We start from the raw sequence: 13,714 nt of genomic DNA, 5'->3' as shown, positions 1-13,714 counted from the left end.
GAGAGAGCAACCCCTGCCGACAGGTCACACCCGCCGTGTGCTCCTTGTCATGATTGGGAAAAACGGAAAAATCCGTAGATAATTCGGTGTGTAAATAATAGTCGAACAATTAGTATGAAAAACGTCTGTCAGCATTTAACTTAATGAAAAGTATTTGCTGAGGTCATTGTATCGACCATAGAATTTGCGAAATGGTGACTTTAAACGAGAATATTCTTGTTTCATCAACTTCTTTCTAAATAGCTTGCCTCAAGTTGTTTTAGAAATTGTTCGTACGTAGAGCATGCTCTTGCGTATCGAATTAACTGAGAGACATAAACCCCATATACAGGTGATAAGGGTATATTGCTTCATAAGTAAGGGAAAACGACGATTGAAAAGTTGAAGTCATCACGTTTATCATAAAGCTTGGTTGTTTAGGTTACCATTAAATCATTTTCTAGTAAAATATCTAAATATGAAACAGATGTGTCAGACACTGTTGTATCTTTCATTTCAAGTTCACTGGGATTTATCGAGTCGACATATGAATGGAAGTAACTATTGTTAATACGTCGTTGATATATCTAAATGTCGAGTTGAAGGCAACAGCAAGTGTTTCCTTCTTCTCATGTGCAAGATTTTGAATATATTCTGCTTCATATGAATACAAAACTAGGTGTGGTAATAACGGGGCAATTGGTACCCATGGTCTCCAAAAACTACGTAGATTTTGTCAATCAGAAACTTTGATCGAAGGCTTGTAAAAGAACGATTTATAATTGTAACGTTATTTTTAAACGTATTGCAGAAAGCCAAACAATACTACGGGTACATGTACATCTAAGCATAGAAAATGAGAAAAAGGATAATAAAGTCCGACTGCAATAATTTCATTTTCTTGCATACACGTACGAGGTTCATTATAACCGTACATTATATGCAGAAAGCAAATACCATTCTACAGATACATGTAAGCATTCATTTCTTACCAAATTAAATGTAATTAGAAAACTCGCAGTCATCCATATGTCCTTTACAAAAATTTTGATATTTCTTATATGCAAAGTTTGTACATATGACAGATTTTTTGGACAAAATGAAATATGTCAGAAAGGACACATATACATAACATCTATCTCGTCATGGTGTATTTGTTTACGTTACTTTACCATCCGGATAAACTTTTCTGTGTAAAATATCCTTCTCAAAAACTATAATTATAAATTCTTGTAAAATGTATCCAGAAAAGGATAAGTTTGTGGAATACTGTTTTACCATTGATATAGTGCAGGGAATGACTTTAACAGTTCATAAGTGACCCCCTCTGAAAAAGTTAGCAAACTATCAAGTTCAATAGATCATTAACACAAAGACCAATTAAAAACTAATCTTTGCTTTATTTGTTTTATTTCCCGGTACACAATTCATTAAAATTGAGCCAAAAAATTATGAAAATTTTTCGAAATTATTTATCTTCTTTCCTCAGATATTTTTTCATTATACATAATGAAACTGAGTTATCTTTCTTACTTAGACTTACCAATGTGGTGAATATTCCCATGTGAAATATTACCCTATTGTGGTTCCACTCTCCAAACCCAGAGGCCACAAAATTTGTTAACAATTTTCTTAATACACTTGTATTATGTATATATACACAATACAATTGTATTAAGAAAATCGTAAACATTTTTTTTTTGTAAACGTTAATTAATATATTGTAACACTTGAGAAACAATCTTTTAGGCCTATACGTACGAGGCAAAACATGACAACATTATGCGTATATAAATCGTGTTACAAAGGAAAACAAATTATTTTTGCATTTATGTATACTTTCTATGCAGTCTAGCTTCTTACTGTCTTAGAAGTGATGATAGTACGAAATGATTTCCTTAACAAGCTACATCAAACATAACCTTGAAAGTATTTTCTCTTTTATAGTAAAACTTGACGAGTGTAATTTGTACATAGCATTTTTTTTAAACGAAGAATAAGACATGGGATCTCTAGCAATCTAATTGCCTGAATATGCGAGAATTATTATATAGTAGCAAAATTTAAAAAAAAAAATACTAAAGATATAGCATACATCATCAAGAAACTTTTTACGCTTTTATTAAGTCTGCTGTTTAGTTGATATCAAATTTTTTTTATGACAGAAATTGTATTTCTTTAAAACTTACCTAAAATACCAGTGTATATTTGCATGATATAAAATTAGAAGTGATCTGTGATTTCTTGCACAAGCATTTTACACTGTGTATTATATAATAATTTAAGAAAATAGAAGATCTAAAAAACTGTAATATTTTAAAAATAAAAGTATAAAAAGCAACTTTCTCCGAAGGCCTGGATACCTATCGTTTTTTGTCCTAAAATATATTTGTTAATCAAATTTCAATTAGAAAATACAAAGCTGGTGCTATTATTCGCCTTTCCTGAAAATATATTTGAGATTTGGCAATTTTCCCGATATAATATGATTAACTATAATGATGAACTTTGAAGAAATACCATGGGTAAATACACATTTCTTTATGAATTCAGAGAATTTTTATTAGTAATTTCGATTACTCCAATGCTGATTTTAAGAACATGAGGATCAGACTACCTTAATGCATGTAAATATATCAATTACTTCTTTTCTTCGATGTAAAAGTTTCTGTGAATTAGAAATATCTTTTTTGAAAGCCTTAAAGTCGGTGTCATTTACACTTACTCGCATCGAGAAATAGTTTTTGAAGAATTTTGAGTACAGTACTTTATTTCATTTTAAACTACATTGTAAAAGAGTTTGAATTTTGTTACTAAACAAAGAGAAAATCCTAATTTTTTTATCTATGAAACAAAAGTTTAAATCATTGAATTCTTAAGTACAGATGATCTCAACTCGCAACAGTATTCTTAACAGAGTATTAAAGAACATGTAAATAGCTAAACATGGTTACCAATTTTGAAGGAGGCAATAAATTGTGGCATACATTTAATTTGTATCCTTTGGTTTCTGTTTTCATTGGTAATATTCATACATGTAACTGTTGAAAAGCTATGATATCAAGAAATGCATTAATTAAAAACTCCACTTGCAATTTTATTATTATTATTATTATTTTATATATATATATATATATATATATATATATATATATATATATATATATATATATATATATATATATATATATATATATATATATATATATATATATATATATATATGTTGAATATTTATTGTTATGGTTTTTCCAAGCAAGGCTCACTAAGGATTCTTACCAAAAACTATAATATGTTCTTCCCACTGTTTAATCATATGATATGTCTGTAAACTTGCCAGCAATGTTCCATGTCTATTTTCTTTCCTTTTCCTTTTGTAACTAAATAAAACATGAGTTGTCAATCATAAGAATATTTTGAATGTAAATTCTCAAAATCATGAAAAAATATAACATGTTATTGGCATGCATCAGTCAATGCAATAAAGTCGGATGCTTACAACAATAAAACGCTCATCTTTCAATACTTAACCATTTCATTCACAAAATTTCTTTTCCTTGATTGATTCTGTTAAGAAAAGCGTAATCATTGAAAAATTTGCTGGAACAAATCTATTGGGATCATTTAATTTTGAAAAATAAATAAGATTTATCGTGTGATTATCTCATATATTTCGCAGTTTGCAGATGCGCTCGTCTCATTCTGCTTGCAGGTGGCGCTTTATCAGGCAATGCAGGTTTCAAAGGTAATTCCTTGCAACTTCTGATGAAGATATATTTCTTTTGATGCCGAGTTATTCTTCGTAAAGTGAATGATAGGACTCCCCTTAAAAAATCATCGAGTTTCATCCATTTGTCGATAAGCTGCTAAACTATCGGCAATGCACACACCAGCGAGATTTAAAATGTAATAAAAAGATAACCAAAGTGAAAACAAACGCTTCCAGGATTGTAACAAAGTGGCTGATTTATAATATTTTCAACCATATTGTTTGCTGTTTACAATTATCGAACTCCTAAATGCATCCCTCATTGTGATGCTTTAAAGATTTTAATAGTTGGCGGAAAGGAAATATACAGTCGATAAAATATCTTATACGGCTATTAAAAACGATAAATTCTCGTAAAATTGTTAATATCTTTCTGGATTCGAAATCAATAGACGCGTACATTGCTATACCCTGAGATTATTATTATTTCCCTCTGGTCTTCGTCTGCATCGCCGGACTATAAAATATCGCATCCTCTGAAATGTGCCAATAATTTCTAGTGAATATTTTTATTGTGGTAAAATATGGACTGAAAGAACAACAAAGTATTTGGCAACTGTAAATTGGTTAAGTACAGATCACTTTCCACTTTCTTTTTTACAGATATGATCGAAGCACGAAAACTTAGTTTTACTATTTATACTACTTGGAAAATGTACAAGAATAAGAGACGGTAGAACTACTAGTACCAGTTTTCCTTCACACTGATTTTTGTTTATGAATTTACAATGTGGATGTAATTTTGAAAATCCTAATTTGACAAATTGTAAATTCGCAACATTGTTCCTTGAAAGCATCCTTTTTTCTTCTCATTTTTCACTTTCATCCATGGGCAAAGTTCGCTCAGTCTCAATCACGGAATTGACCTCCAAATTTTGATTCCAATTAAAACGTGATTTGTGAATCGTTTTCTTCCAAAATTGAAAAAAAAAACACCCGTACATCTCTTCAAAAGTATATTTTTCTGATATTTTCAATTGTTTCTGATTCCATCTGGAAAAAAAAAAGAGCTGCAAGTGCGATTTTCATTTATATAAAGAATTTTAAATTAACATTTTTATTGACACTCAATTGTCTTCAGATTGTTTCTTTACCCACTTTAATGGTATCATGATTCATAATACAACATGAGATGCTCTGTCTCGCAATAAAACATACGAAAGCTGTCTTCATGTCTTAATTAATTTTAACGACTTTTCTTACATTCTTAACCATCTTGGCGACCAGTCTACCAAGCTGATACATTCCGTCTAATTTGTTGACTGTCGCTATCTCTGTGCCCTGTGGTAAACCATACTTATTAAAACAAAACGGTTTTATTGAAATGATTCTTGTAATGCTCGTTTCAAGCAACTCGAGAAAGCGATTAGCGAGGACAAATCGTACGCACCGTCACTTTTATTAAAACTATAGTCGTTGCTGAAGATAATTGTAGCCCTAATGGAAAAAGGGACGTCGGCACTGTGGACTAATTATATCGATCGTGGAAGACTCCTAACAAGGGGTTCGTCTGTATGATGACAAACGCTTTTGCAATCTTGTTCAGGCAAAAAGAACACAGACCGCAAAACGCTCCTCCATTATGTTAAAAATTAAAGAAGATAACATATCGAGCACTTTTGGTAACTAATTCCTATTAGAAAACCATCACTAAAAGTGCCAATTATTCTGTCAGAAATTTTATCGTTTTTGAAGAGAAAAGGGTTATAATCAGTTTTGTATCATAGCTTTTTCTCGAAGAGGAAGTCTTTTAATGTTGCGAGCATTTTTTAATGGCGTTGATCGTTATCATGAAAATTATATTGAACATCGTACGATCGGCCAATTTCTTCTTCAATAAAATATAAAACTATCACCGATTTATGATGTCTATGATGCGATAACAGGTGCCCGAAATACCAAATATTCTAATGTACAAAGGTTAGAGATTTCGCTTCTTTCTCATCAACATAAATCTTTCAGATTTTAAAAATATTTTATATGCGAACTATTAAACTGTTTGGGGTATATAAATGATCACAATGGACTTACGTTATCGTAAGACATGATAATGCTAATACCTGGCTTAAAATTCGTGATAAATTCGGTGCTTCGTATCGCTTTATTGACATACAGGGCTTATAATGACAACTCAAACGTTCACACGGGACCTTCCAGCACGTCTTTTTTGTCATGTCAAAGTAACATGCAGCATATTGCATAATGTACTTTCAATCGTTAATGTATCGGTTTAAAATCAATATTTTATTTCATATTTACAAAAACACCATCTTCAGTTCTTGTTTCTGGGGCAGAGTCGTAACGAACTTCCAAAAATCAAAATAAGCTTCGCATTTATCCACTTAAAATGCATAATATCGTACTTGAAGGCCGGAATATTTTTTATATACAGCTGAATAAACTTCAATTTTTGTCAATAAAACTTACAGTGGTTTTCTATATTTCACTTGTATACGTGTCACTTTTCGCACAAATCGTGATAGATTTACATTTAAATCGTCCTATCTTGATGACAGTTTAGCAATTTTATTATGATAATTCCTCCGATGTAGAAAGGGGAGATTCTCCTCCTCTGGTTTCGTTGACCAGGCCGACACGAATCTAATGACTGAAAATTGCTTTGATAGCCACAAACGTGGTTTAGACGAGGTATTTGCTCGGCATTAGTTTTCTGCTATCATCTCGTCCTTATTGATTCCAGCTTAAAATTCGACATCTTGATCAATTCCCATTATCAAGCGAATTTCTAGATCACCTCTTGTGGTCTTGGAAATTAAAAGACATTTAGCAATTTTCGGCATTATAGCTCTGACCTAGGATTTACCCAAACCCATTTTTTCCAATTACAGGTGAGCTTCATGCCTCCCGCTTTGCGTTTTCAAAGTCTCGCCTTACACCTGATTGGGATTCTAAGAGTTTAATTTTCTTATAAACCTGATAACATATAAAGATGACAAATTAATACACCAAACCCGCGCTATTTGTAGGGGGAATATAACTAGCTTAAAGCTATGATGATTAAGTAAAATTTACCTTAAAAGTAAATTGAATCTTTAAACACTTGGTTGACAACTGTGTCATTCTTGGGAAAGTTTAGAAATATTTTCTTCCACGTTCTAGATATAAGAATTTGTTTTAAAATAAATTAAATGTAAAGAATTACATGTAAAACGTGAATTAATTTTACAATTTAAGAGTGATTATCAATTTAAGTATGAATTAATTCACAAGAATTATTAATATTTTAAGATTTCTTCTAACCTAAACATTTACATGTATATAATATTTTCCATCCTTTTTTTAAAAATTAATCATATTTTTTCAGTCATTGGCAAAAAATGGCCATGAATTATTACACTGTGTTCGCAACAGTCAAAAATGTTCATCTATTTATTTTTTGTCTTTCTGTAAATCATTAAATTTGAGTTAAAATCTGGAAAAGTAATCAATTTCTAATACAATAACTAGATTACATCAAATATTATCTTCCATATTTGTTTTACCACGTTTAGAGAGAGGCTAGGGGAATTATATTGCGTTCCGATTCCGGAGAAGATTGATCAAGTCTTGCCATTCCAAGAAATATTATCTAAGTCCAGCCATGTAAAATGAAACAATATTGTATGGAGGCAAAAAGATGCTTAGCTGTAGAACATTTGCAATTATAGAAGATATTTACGGCAAATTTATTGCTTATCCTGCTATTAGACTATGAAAGCCACTTTACAAAACAATTAGCTCGATATTGTCAGTGAATAAACGATATTCTTTGTTCTTGTGCAAATAGCATTATCTCGTGTTTCGGAGACGTTTATGAAGAAGCGTTTTAAATTACTTATCATGTTTATTCATAGAAAGGATGATATGTCCTTAATTTTTCCTCGGGGTCCAATTAGGGATCAGAAGCAAAGGATCCTCATTAAAAAGAACATTATATTTAGATAAGGGATTTGTCTCGTCAGCTCAAGGAAAATTGCATCGTGCATGCATAGTCCGACTCTTTCCCGTACTTGATATTGTTTTGCGGGCTGAGGAGCAGAGTTGACATACAGCCTTTCATTACAGCTAATTAGTGTTCGTGGGAACAATAGCATGATAAATGTTTTCTATATGACAACAATTTCAATGTTCACTGAAGTACAATCAAACGCAAAAAGGATGCAGATGCTTCCGAAACAAGCTTTATTCATCGTAAGTTAAAAGTCCGCTAGCTTCGCTCCATCAATTCTCCATATCTCAAACATCTTTATTTTTTCCTTAAAAGATTTAAATCTGTAATTAGTGCTTAATAGAGGCATTTAGCGATGATGCAGTGAATGGAAGCTCAATGTTCTCACGACAGTGTCGGGATCTTAAACAAGGTTACGTGCAGTCAGTTGGGATTTTCCAAAAAGCTTTCTGTACTTTGATTAATCATTGATCTGGTGATCCGGATAAGCAAGAAAAGAAAAATTCAATTTCAATCATTTGGTTATCGAACTGGAAATTAAAACATTGCACGATATAGTGTAGACTCGATAATTTGTTATTTCATGCGTGAAATATATTTTTTTTAAAAAATATTTTGTTATTGATAAATTTTATTCGTTGTGAAAATGCCCCCTGGGCCTAGAAGGAACATTTCTCATATTTAAAAAAAGTCACATGTTTGCTAAACACAAGAGTACCAAAGTACCATAGGCCACTTTGACCCGAGTCATCTTTCTTTGACTGAATATGAAGTACATTGGAATTCAATGTCTATATATTTTCCTTTATTTGCTTCTTAATTGTACACACACGAACGTACTCCTCTTATCACATTAAATACATGATGCAGATACTTGTATGATTTCGTTTTCCGATTATAACTATAGTAATTGTCTATGGCTTATTATTCGAAATTCCATTACCTCTCATAATTCATTGCGGATTTTCAAAATACGTATTAATTTTACCATTCTTGAACGAATTGGTTCATAGAAGTATCTCTTAAATTAGACAAAACGCTATTCACTTTTTAACATTATCAAAATAATTGGTTTCCTACTCACAAATCACAAGTATTTCAGATGCTGTATATTTAAGTAGAACTTTTAATATTTCGTGCTTGCCACTTGATATTTATATTGCTGCTTTGGCGACTCTTTCAGTCCTTTAACGTGCACTATAAAAAAAGAGCTGCATATTTGTACTAATTTCCACATGAACCATCTAGCGGCAGGATTAACATGTAAACACATATTCAACAAATCCGAATATTCATGATTTATTTCACTTCAGTAAAAAAAAAAAAAAAAAAAAAAAGGAATAAAGAAATTACCTCCCGCCCCCTTTACATGACGTGTATCTCAACAAAATTTAACCTGCAAAACAGAAGCAATCCACAAACATGGGTTTCGAGGTCATAGATTTGGATATTACTATTTTGTTATTGTCACTTTCAATATGAAGGTCTGACGACACGTTCCTCAAATAACTGTTTTGTTTCTCTTCGTAATATATCTGAAAATATTCATAATTAACATTATCTTATGATTTCTGAACTGTTTTCAGAATGTCTCGGAAAATAAATATAACAACAATAATGACAATTCAAGTTATTTTAAATATGATTATATAGGAAACACCACCCTCTGGTATCTTGCACAAATGCCTGGTAAGGTACCTCAATTTTTTGTGAGGAAACTTGTTAAATTAGCAATACTTCAACTACAAATTTTGGGGGAAAATTATATATTATTGAGGAACGTGTCGTCTGACCTTAAATCCTATATATATATGCAAATGTTCTTCTTATAGTCATATGTGACTGCTGTTTAATTTAGTTTTTTGTGCATAAGAAACTCCAACTCTTTACAATTACTAGAAATTAAAATCCTTTGTTCCATTGCTTAAAAACATATGCTGACATAAGATGAGGTCGAAATATATATATATACCGAAGGTTTAGCCTCAGGAAGTCAAAATATGAAATCTTATATTTTTGAATTACTAGTATAGTCAACTGTGGGAAGGCAATGTTTGTGGTTTCCAGAGAAACTAACGGGGATTTAGTTTTACCTCATTCAAGGCAATCTACATTTACTTTTTATAACCTTTGTGACTTTTAATGATTTTCCGTTTATTTACCGTTTCATGAAAACAGGATTTTTTTTTCAGTCGGTGATGCAATGGATCCGTTTTACGGCTAGGGAGGGATTCTTCTTATTTATTGTATCTAAAATTTGTTGAAATTTTCGTCCATATCATTAAGTGACGGTATCGAATTAAATATGACACTCTTATTTTAGCAGCAAAGTCAGATCAAGTCATTATCTTTTTGCTTGACATGAAGAGAACAAAATATTAACTGTTGCCAATCATGTGATGCCTACATGTACTTCTATTTTCTATTTTAAAAATTATATGCTTTTCTTCTTCCGTACGTAGAAAGATTATGACACACAAAATCTACTAAATAATTCAACCAAATTGATATAAATAACTCAAGTAAAATAAAAATTGGTTAACCCGAATTTCCTCTAATTTTCCTACAATTTTTAGGAATATTATACTTTTATTGACAGGGTTCGAGGGCAACATGCGTTTTTTTTTCGGACCCATGAACCAAACTGACTGAGGCCGGTCGAACGCCAACAGTTTAGTTCGAGAGGTCGATAAAACGCATTTTGCCCGAGAACACAGTCAATAAATGTTTTCTTATACCTTTTATTTATTTATTTTTGACATACGTGTATCTTTCTTGGCTTCCAAGAGGTAAATTTCTTTATTTAACCCGCACTGCGGTTAAACTCGGTCAATTCCGTCACTGTCAAACACAAACGAATGCAAATAAGATTTAGCTGATCCCACCCACAGTATGACGTAAGCGGTCCGAAATCCCATCGATAGGTCCAATATCTCATCCTTGCTCAAACATCGATTTTTTTAGACCGCTCATTAAAACATTGGAAATATTAGACTTTTTAAAATTTAGATTTATATATATGTAGGAAAACATTTTAAAGGTATTTTTTTTTCTATGCTTCATATTTTGATTTTTATTATTTTCACGTATGTTGGACTACTCATACAAATCTAGAAAATGATATAAAAACAAAAGATATTGAAAGTTAATTTATTGATTTTTTACTCAAATCTATATATAGATAGGGTGCTTTCAAATGCTAACAACATTGTAGTTTGTTTAGAAATGCATACTTATTTAATATATTCTAAACTAGAGTCTTTAATCATTAATTTCATTTACTTCAGAAAATCCTTTAAGCCTTTTATTGTTTCAGACTGTGAACTAAATTCAGTAATTTGTAGTAGATATGAAAAGCAGAGTGATATATTCCTACGCCATTGTTCCGCCAAAAATATAGTCCATGCTAGATTTTAAACTCAGTTTCCCATTTCTAAATCAAATTGTACATTTAATTTGTGAGAAGGAAAGAAAAATATGATCTTTTAATTCCAAAACTTCTCAATGTAAAAGACGTTTAAGCAAATATGATTTGAAAATCTGAATTAGCCACAAACCAGACAAGAATTCCTCCTTAAGACTCTCTTGCATAAAACGCTATCCTATTATTGTTTCCTTAAAAAAAGACCTTATACCTTATGATGGGGTCTTGGAATAACCTTTGAACATGCCATTTAACAGCGAGAAGTACATGTTTTATATATATCCTCTGTCCCCCTTTTAACGACAATATCCAGGCCTTAAAATCTACTGAAAGAATTGAGATGGAAATTACCCAGTGCTTATCAACATATTCTTCCGCTTACGTATAGTTCTTTCAGAACATTAACACTTTGGATTTAATTTCGATGTCATGTTACACTGAATTTTTAACTGAGCAATGATCTCATTAGAAATGATACATTACTCATGTTCCTAATGTTATTGAAAAAAGAAATTGTTAAGAATTTATTTCCATATTCTTATAGAATAAGCTTACATTTTATAGTACCTAGGATTTACCTACCATTGTTTATTTCTAAAAAGACATGTCGATGCATTCTGGGTTATACCAAACATAGTTAAATTTCACTGATTCCGGGGGTCTGAATCAGTCGGGGGTCTGAAGACAATATTTTCCTGTCTCCCAGACACTTAACTGTCGGGGAAATTTGAGATGTTCGCTCTTCGTATCCGTCAGCTATCAGATCACGCCATCAAGACGAGAAGATAAAACGTTTAATGAAAGAAGTTTCCGCATCTCCTTATTATACAAAATCACTGTAAGTACATCCAGGATTGATCATTAAATAAATTGAGTATTGTGTCTAAGACCATTGAGAGTAATTGCGGAGGATTTTGGATGTGTTAAATGATTTTCTGCTAGTTAAAACATCTGCCTGTGGACTTATCTCGTTTTCTTTTCCGAATATCGTTCTGAAACTATTCTCTCCATTAGAGGCACGGAAAAGCGATAAACCCTGCTCGTAACTGTTGGACGAGAATAACATATTCAAACTACATCAAATATACTGTATTTGCCAATGTTTTGGAAATTATGCGTGACCGGAGTTATTCTATTGCAACCATTATCATTTCATTAGTGGGCAAGTCCAAGTGCACTCGTATATAATCTTATTTTAGAACAAAAATACAAAACTCAGCAATTAAAAAAAATGTATCATATCATTACAAATAAATGTACGTAATCAAATTGTAAACACATACAATGATGATAAAATCATGGACTTAATTTAACATCTTAACAAAAACGAATCTTTGGATGGGATGCAAAAAATCTGGTATGTGGATCGTAAAAACAAATACGCTGGACCTAGAACAAATGTTTTAGTTCAAGGTATATTTGGCGCAACATACTGCTTCCTTGTTTCAGGAAGTTGATGATGCAAATTCATCAGTTTTTAAAAGGAAAGACACAAGCAGAATATTGCTACAATTATAAAATATTTACATTAAATTTCCAAACATTTTTCTTTTTCAAATTCGAAAAAAGTTCTCATGAACTACCGTGGAATGAGTAAGAATATTTCCATTGTGACTTAACTGAAGTAAAAAAATAGCGCAAACTTTTCTTTTCAAAAATGATCGTTGAATGACAAAAATATGTGGCAGGTCATCACAAAAATAATGTGAATATAAGATATGAATTTAATTTTTGAGAATTCATGAGGTACATGAACTACAACACTTCACGCCTGCATACTAGTATTTATCATGAAGCGCTAACAATATGCCGGCGTGAAGCGTCGTAGTTCATGTCTACATGAATTCTCAAAAATCAAATTCATTTCTTAAATAGATCATTCTGAGTTGTTAAATCATTGAATATGTACCAATGGTAAATGTACAATAAAGTGAAGGCAGATGCAGTACAAAGATGGTTGTAACTAGCTTTAGACTCGCTAACGTATGGAGTGAGCGAATCAGAGGAATTTGTAAAGAAAAATTATCTGAAAGGTAAAATAAAAATATATATCACTAAAGCATAGTCTGGCATGTGATATTCAGCTGTAATATATATTCAGAATAACTTGTGTAGTTCGTTGATTATTTAAAGATAAACATGCGATTACTGTGCAAAAATGAATATGGTTACTATTAGAAATCTGTTCTGACCATGTGTTTTCTGTTATCTATAGTACAAAATTAATGACTGTCACACCTGATCCGTACAAATACTGTCAATTTAGGTTTTAGATGATAACGAATACGTGTTCATACACACTTATCTAATAGCATATAATTTGAAAGAGAGTTCTAGAGAGAGGGAGAGAGAGAGAAAGATAAAGAGAGAGAGAGAGAGAGAGTAATTGTAGAACTGTGCCAATAATATTTTAAAAAACTATAAACATATTAAAACAAAGCATATGCCTAATACATTTTCAAATATATACTTATCTAATAGCATATAATTTGAAAGAGAGTTCTAGAGAGAGGGAGAGAGAGAGAAAGATAAAGAGAGAGAGAGTAACTGGAGAAGTGTGCCAATAATATCATTTTAAAAAAACTAATAAACA

The sequence above is a fragment of the Saccostrea echinata genome, unplaced genomic scaffold (assembly GCF_033153115.1).
Source record: "Saccostrea echinata isolate AGI-Se365-2 ecotype Australia unplaced genomic scaffold, CSIRO_AGI_Sech_v1 ptg000047l, whole genome shotgun sequence".
NCBI classification, from domain to species: Eukaryota; Metazoa; Mollusca; class Bivalvia; order Ostreida; family Ostreidae; genus Saccostrea; species Saccostrea echinata.
This window is presented reverse-complemented; position numbering follows the sequence as displayed.